An 8,147-nucleotide genomic window follows, 5' to 3' on the forward strand; every position below is an offset into this window, starting at 1 on the left:
ACTACAAGTTACTACAGTAATTAAAAATTCATATTTACACTTTGCCAATACCTCTACCAATAAGGGCTTGGAAGTGTCCACGTCACCATAGTTTTTAACCATTCCCGGATGTGTTTTTTAAAACGTGTTGCTGTGGATAATCTGATGTGTTGTGGAAATGTGTTAAATGATTTGGTGCAACCGTACAGGAATGTTTGTTTGGCTGAGGCCGTTTTGTTTGGCAGTTTAAAGCCTCACCTTTTTTGCTAGGCGTGTGTTGTGTTGGTGTGTATCATTAACTTGTGTGAATGTTGGGGTTTTTATCTTGTACAGAATTATAGGACGATCCCTGGTGTCATTTCACATTCTATGTTGTAATCAATATCTAAAGAAATTTGTTTCAGAATTAGTTAGATTTGTTTCAGAATTAGTGATATCGCAGGGATTTCTTATTCTATGGCCTGCATCTAAAGTTGCAAAAACAGCAAACACGATGGTCAGATTTGGGCCCAAAAGTCCCAATCCGCTACTATGGAGATCGAATTCCCCGAACCCGCGAATCTTGTTCGATATGACGTCATTCGAATAGAGCGGGCGTTCGATCTGGGGTTACCCGCGGTCATTTACAGTAAAGCCGCTACAACCGGCTACTTCAAGCCCTTTTTTACTTGGGAACCACGGAACAGGAAAAATCCACCTTTCCACAAATATGAACCGTTTTCAAAACATTACATCTATGCCGTGATTTTATTGTGGATATGTAACATGTAACGAAGCTACTGCCGTCATCGTGGGTGACCTTGAAGGTCAGAATTCTTGTTGACGCTGTTATAAAATCCAGGTCCCCATATCCAAGTGGCACAGCATGCGTGCAAACATGGTATTTTAACCATTCCCAAAAATCGCTCAAATTACCTCATTGAGGTCTTGTTTGGAAGAGGAACGATTTCCGCAGATTTCTGTCTTAGGGATTTTTAAAATATGGCCGCGATTATGAATTATCGGTATTTAAAGTTAAAACACTGCGTTTTTAGCTCTTCTTTTGACTGTAAGTCGAGTTTTAGTTAAAAAATAAAAAAATCCTAAGACAGAAAGTTTAAATTTACTGTAATATTTCTAAAAATCAAAAAATCTAACCTTATTTTTAATTTTCGGGGCCTCTTAAAATCAGTTGTTTGGTTCTCGTGAACCCTTTTTGAAATCCGAAATTGATCTCATTTGGAAGCAAATGTACACAAAGTGGAGCAAAGGCAGTGCAAGAATAACATTTGAGGTAAACAAAATCACTTATTACATTTTATTTTGACGAGTATTTACTCTCCAATTACTTTTGTTTATTTTCAAATTTTAACCGGTTGCCCCCGGGCCGGCCCGGGACTCCCGCGCGGCCACGTTCGAACACGTTCTGTAACCCGATACCTCCCTAGTAATGCGACTTTTAGCCTAGCAACCGACCGCCGTGAAAAATATTTTAGCCTTTTGCAAAATACAGAAAAAGATATACTTGACTGTAAACCCTTTATGAATCAAGGGTGACAAAATTAAATCATAGCATGCATAATATTCTACTTGATAAGATGATGTAATATATAATACGCACTTGATTCGGAGGGATCACGAACATATTGTATATATATTTTGTCATGAAAGAGTGTAAATTTTTATATGTACTGTGGACCTTTGGCGTTTGACGTGTTTAATGAAATAAATTGGAATAATAAGAAATGATATATTTGTTTGCTCTTTTGTTCCTCACAACGCGTGATTTGTATGTTGTTGGTTTCCTTTGTATGTGTTTACTATATACGTTCGTCATACGTTAAGGTACACATTACATTCTGTTGAGATGAATTTGAAATATCGAGTATATGCTCCATGTATTTGACATGAAAGATATGGTCATTGGACAGTTACCGCATGTAAGTGTCTTTTGTAGGTGATGTATGTATTCATTGTAATAAAGAAATAAAAAAAAGACTAAAAGGCACAAGTGCCAATGGCGTTCCTGAGTCATAAACACACAAGGATTGAAAAGCAAACAGGTCCTACATGGTCACCACCATTCCCTGACAACAAAGAAGGTCGCCCTGTTTGATCAATCGGGGGGGCCCAGCGCGGGGGAGTACGATTGTGACTAAATTGCCAGTAGTATAGAACATGTACACAATCATTCTTTATCACCTATCTATTTCAAATCAGTTAAGCTTTGTTTGTGTGTGTGTGTGTGTGTGTGTGTGTGTGTGTGTGTGTGTGTGTGTGTTTTATTCCAACATAAGGTATACACTGCTTTCAGTCAACTGAAGTAGAGCACACAAAGGAAGTCACTGGGGCTGAGGGCCAGCGTTGGGGGGTTACATGTCGTCAACATCTCTAGTAGAGGGTCGTCACTAGATTATAGAGCACGTTTGCAAATGCCCTTTATCTACTCATGACAGTACATTTTTGTTTCAAAATTAAAGAAATTTTTATGGGTTCACCACACCACGAAGTGGTGTGGTGAAACCATATTGCTTTTTCTGATGTTTCTTCTCCTTCTCCTCCTCCTCCTCCTGCCATATCTTTAAATGGATTCAGCTTCTTCATTTTAGGGCCTAAGGTCCTGAAATTTGGTATGGAGGTACAGTGGGCAAATACCCCTAGGCGTTTTTTAAATTATTGTGATACAGGCTTTTAGAATGGTTTTATTTGAGTTTTTTGGCTGTGTAATAGCTAATGTATTACTGTGTAAGTGTGCAGTGTTTACCACATTTGGACATGAGTCATCACAATGGCATGCAAGGCATCAACCAATAGGCATGCAGCTTTCCTCTATTCTCCTTGCTGATTGGCTGTTGGGATTTAACTGGCTTAACTTCATTTACACCTGCACAGAGCCATGCCATACTGACAGTATGTCTGTATTCAAGTGTTTTGGTAGGTATTTTAAGCTTTCCTGCTCCAGCATTGGAATGCGGGCTATGAACGCTTCTTTTTATCTTGAAAATCAACAGTTTGCATTATGCAATCCTAACCAATAATGTAGGGAATAGCTATCCAACTGTTGTAGTCTTAGTTGTATGTTACTTCATACTATAGTTATATCAATGTAAAGCATTGTTTTCCCTTGTGTTTCTCATTCTTTCCCTGCCATGTGGTAAAATGTGGTGAACCCATCGCTATATTTGCTCCAAAGCAAATATTGGCCTTTCTAGTTTAAGACTGCTTTTTATGCCAGTTTAAGATTTTCACCGGTTCCAACTAAAGGGGTTAGAGTACAACACAGAAGCCTTGTCGAATTCGAAGGTTGGTTGCGCTAATCAGACGGCATGGCGTCAGACCATTGGTAATGTTGTAGATTCCAACAATGATATTGAAAGAGCAAACTAAATATTTTACTTAAGGTTGTATAGCATAAGGTTCGTTATAACTTTTCAGTATTACTCTACTAGTTAGAGTAACTAATAGTAACGTACAGTGCTATGTAGGTTTGCTGCGTGCTATACAATGGGAAATATATATTATTTAAACATTGGACAAGGTGGAAGTTTCTGCTTTTTGGCATTCATGGAGTTTAGTAGATCAATAGACGTGGAACAAAACAATGCGCCAATATAAACGTAATTTTGATATCATTAGAAAAACAAACATGTTTCATTCTTGGACTTCTTAGATTTAATATACATGAGTCCACCCAAAAGTGAAAGGTAATCAATACCCTAATAATTTGTTGAAACACACTTTTAAACGCTCATGAGGAATCTGAGCGATGACTTGTATGGGGAAAATAGCTGTTTGTGAAAATGTGTTATGCCAAAATGTAAACATCAGATACCGTATTAAAACTATGTATAAAATGTTTTGTGACTCTATGTAGATGACAGAGTCTTGATATAGACCAAAAACGTACATGTATACATCTTATTAAAATACGTTTACTTTCTAGAGATGTGGAGGATTAATACCAAACTGTGTATGCACTGATTCAGCATCAAAGACTTACTTTTGATACAAACGAACTAAGTTACAATTAATGTGAGGAGAATTGCAATTCTAATCATCTCATTTCTATGGCAAAGATACATAAATATGAACAACATGATGTCAGAAGCTAAATCTCTCCATTGCTTGTACAAATGTAGAAAACAATATGAACAATTTTCACGTTCATTTTACCGAGGGCTAATTGCAATATGAAACAATGTATAGAAAGGGTTTATACAGACAGTCCAAGCTCACAATAGTGACAATGGTGAACTATTGTAAGGCAAGTGACTGTTTTAATAACTGCTACTTCTTTCTTTCTCTCTTCCTTTTTTCAAACTTTATTCATCAAAGGCAACATTACATTACATACATGTATACATAAATACAAAGTTCACAGGTTACAAAGTACATGTTTGTACATTCTGTTGTTTACTAGGTTGAAGTATAAAATGATTTCTGATTTGAAATTACGGTATAGATCCATTGATGTGTATTTATCATTGTTTCTGTTATTACACCAGTTCTTAAATATAACATTCTTTGCAATACCTATTAATAAGTTGATTACTACGTATATTTCAGATGAGTTCAAGTAATTTGTTTTGTATCGTAGTACAATTTCTCTCAGACTTACTAGTATAGTACATTTAAACACTTACATATCAATTGACAAAAGTTTTCCCAGAATTTTGTCACTCTTTTACACCATAAAAACAAATGCTCGTAGTCTTCGACACTCTTACATACATTACTTTCTTTCTTTCTTTCCTGATCATTAAAGGGAAAATTGGAGGTAAAATGTAAACAGTTTGTTGCGTGTAATCTAAATCTTCTTCACATACTCCTTAGGTCTACCATGAAGAGAATCGAAAACTTCGTTCATAGGTTTACTGCTTCTAACTTTACAGCGAATGTCTAACTTGTAGAATATATCACTAAAAGAGTAATTTTCTGCACAGTTGCCGATTGGCCAATTCGGATCTTCATACTCTGGATTTGGATCCATCTTGTATTCAACAAACCCATCTTGCTTTTGCTTTGTAGGATAAAGTTCTTCACAATGTTTACATGGCCCAACACAGGAAACACCCTTTATAGAAGCGTGTGGTTTGCTATACGAAGACCTTTTGAATTGAAATGTTTCACATCTTATTGTTGGTATGCGTATGGGACGTTCTGGTGTTGTGTGGATTACATAATTGCCTGCAGGTGTTCCGTTCAACTTGACATTTATTCCAACCATCGGATGAAAGAGAAAGTTACATGAATTTTCTATATAATACAGTCTGCCAAAATAATTGGTCAGAGGAACACTTACACCCCATGACTGTATATTACCATTCTCCACAAAGCCTAATGTTGTACACAGAAACGAATTTGTTTTCGATGAAGTGAGCTTTCGGACATGGTCGTTGAAGTTTCGCATCGTCTCAATGACACCGGACTTTCCTAGGAAGCGGGTGAGCTGGAACAAAAATACAACTGATGGCACATTTTTCACTTCGATTTTACCTCACCGTGATGCATTGCTTTCTATCCAAAATGTTTTCATTACACAGTTACTGTATATGTTTAATTTCATTGGAACACCTTGTTTAGAAACTTATAAGGTACACACATGTACAAAATAACGTTAGATTATTTGTAATGGCATAATGACAAGATGTTGCTATGATTTCACTTTATCTGTATACGGTACTGATGATCAAAATAAGGTTAACGCAGAACACATACAAATACTAAGAACAGCCCAAGTGTCTGTAATATAATGGTAATGCATTTATTCAATTGTGAAAATGTCATATGCTTGCAATTGTTAGAGTCAGGGAGACTGATATAAAAAGGAGAAAATGGGATACTATAAGTTCTAGTCTGAAACTTAAAAAATCCTGAGCTGAAAATTTTGTTACGGGGATTTAGGTACATGTACTTACCATTTTCAAGATCACTACCATTGGCGGATCTGGGGCCTGGGCGGCATGTTGGCTGATCGCACGTAACGCACGCACACGTTCATCAAAGTTTACGTTCGATGGCATATCTTGTAGACGTTTCAGGGAAGGTATGTCCTGAAATGGTAGACCGTGTTTCGGGATCACTACCGTCCAAAACAGGATGCTGTCTATGAACTGGAGAAAAAAAAAGACTGTGTTAACCAACCTAACATAAGGTTTTTTTTTAAGTAGGTTTTTTTTTCTTGGTCAAATTTTTAAGCTCATTTTAGCTATTGCAGCGCAGTACTGTAAAGTAATTAGTTTCAGTACGATAATATATTTATATTGTGTGTACTGCAGTTGCCAATAAAGAATAATGTTACCGGGTGTAAGTTCGTTAGACGCCATTTTTTTTTACCTTCTTCGTTTCTTCTTGAAGGAAATGGTCCGTTCGTTCCCGTGAAAGTTGCTGCTCACATAGAGTTCTTAAGTCCCTGTTCTTAAGCTGATCAAACGCCTTCACAAATGCATTACACTCACGTAAATTAATTTGCATTCTTTTTTCCCATAATGTTCTTCGCTGATAAACGTTCCTGTTTGATGCCATGACGCCTTCTGTCAGGGCGACCTAGCTTATCAAGTGAAGACTTTTGCCGTTTTCCCGCCGGTTTCGGCACGATCAGGCAGTGCGCAGAATCCAACAGCCCTAGGCAGTTACAAACGTTAAGGTGTGGTCACCTTTGTCATAATATTTGAATTTGAGGGAGGGGGCCGCGGCAATGTCGGTTGGAACTAGTCCGAAGCTGACTTGGGGGAGCATGAAGCTTTCAAAATTTGCTCAATAGTTATGTTCAAGGGGAACACCTAGTGTTTGGTGGTGGAGAAAACCAAATGCTTTAGTTGAGAATCGTTATCTAGAACAGATTTTCAGCGACTTTCTTCTTCAAAGGCATCATGGGAACGTCTGCTGAGCGCAGGCGTATTATGTTCAAATCATCTTACGTGGCACTATTCACTCAACCATGACTTAGTAACGCCCGATGACTAACGGCCGCGAGGTTTCTGTGTCTCACCAAAAAAGCAAAAGTTTCCTGCCTTGATTTGTGAAAAGAGGGTCATAAAATTCTTAGAATTGTTTTCATTTATTTGTTAAAGTAAAAAGGTTAAACGAGTTTTCATGCAAATCATTTACCATAGTCAAGCCTTTCTCGGTACGGATTGGACGGGTACTATTGCACGATTTTCTCCGGATCTCCAGTCAACACGACAACCAAAGAAGACATCTTCGCGTGCCACGGTCTGAGATTATTCGCCAGCGAAGCAGTGCCCATTGGAGGCGCTGTCCGATCGCGGTCTACATTACGTAAAGGCGTAATTCCAGTTAAGTTGCACTGTGAGCTGAGAAAGGTCGACAGTATTGGTCAACCTGTGACGATGGAAGTGAAAACACGCAAAAGAAAGGGAAGCCAGTTTCCTCAAAATGGAGTCAAGAAATATACACGCTTCCAGCAAAAGAAGCAAGACAGTATCAAGAATGAACTGGCAACTTTGGACTGCACAGACCCGGAAAAACTACAGACGTTCTTCCAAGAATACGACAGCACCCCCATCTCGTTGAGTTCAAACGGGGAGATATTCACTCCATGGCAGGGAGGGACAAGCGACAGAGCGCGGTTCAGACTGTCTGAATGTAGCAACCTGTACGTTAACCCAATATCATGAATAAAAGGGTATCAAGTATCGTACAAGGTACATTTACTCAGCACAATGGATAAAACAAACAAGTCTCCCTTGCGCATATTAAAGACAAACTAAAACTCGTTCAAAGTTAAGTTATGGGACCCTCTGTTTTATTAATAATAAGAAGTTTATTGCAAATTCGTGCCCGGAGGCTAATTGCAACTCATAAACATACAACACTATTGAAACAGATTATACAATAACTACTATCTATATAATGAAAAAAAGTTGAATAAAACAAGAGTGATGTCTAAACCTATGTCTGAAGGGTTTGACTTCTCTTTTTTAAACCGTGGAAGACGTAATGTCCCACCTTTTCCAAAATATGTAGTTTTGGGGAAGTTAAGAGAAGAATAGTTTTTTCTTTGTCAGTAAGTTTAGAGAAATTGGGAGAAATTGTAGGTGTTAGAAAAAAAAAATATATATATATATATATAACCGAGGCCTCCACACTGACCAGTCCGAACGGTTCGGCACGGGACGGCATCAGGACCAGGTGGGCCTCCAGACCGACCAGTCCGAACGGTTCGG

Source organism: Branchiostoma belcheri, unplaced genomic scaffold, assembly GCF_001625305.1.
Source record: "Branchiostoma belcheri isolate BF01 breed outbred unplaced genomic scaffold, Haploidv18h27 scaffold287, whole genome shotgun sequence".
In the NCBI taxonomy this organism is placed as follows: domain Eukaryota; kingdom Metazoa; phylum Chordata; class Leptocardii; order Amphioxiformes; family Branchiostomatidae; genus Branchiostoma; species Branchiostoma belcheri.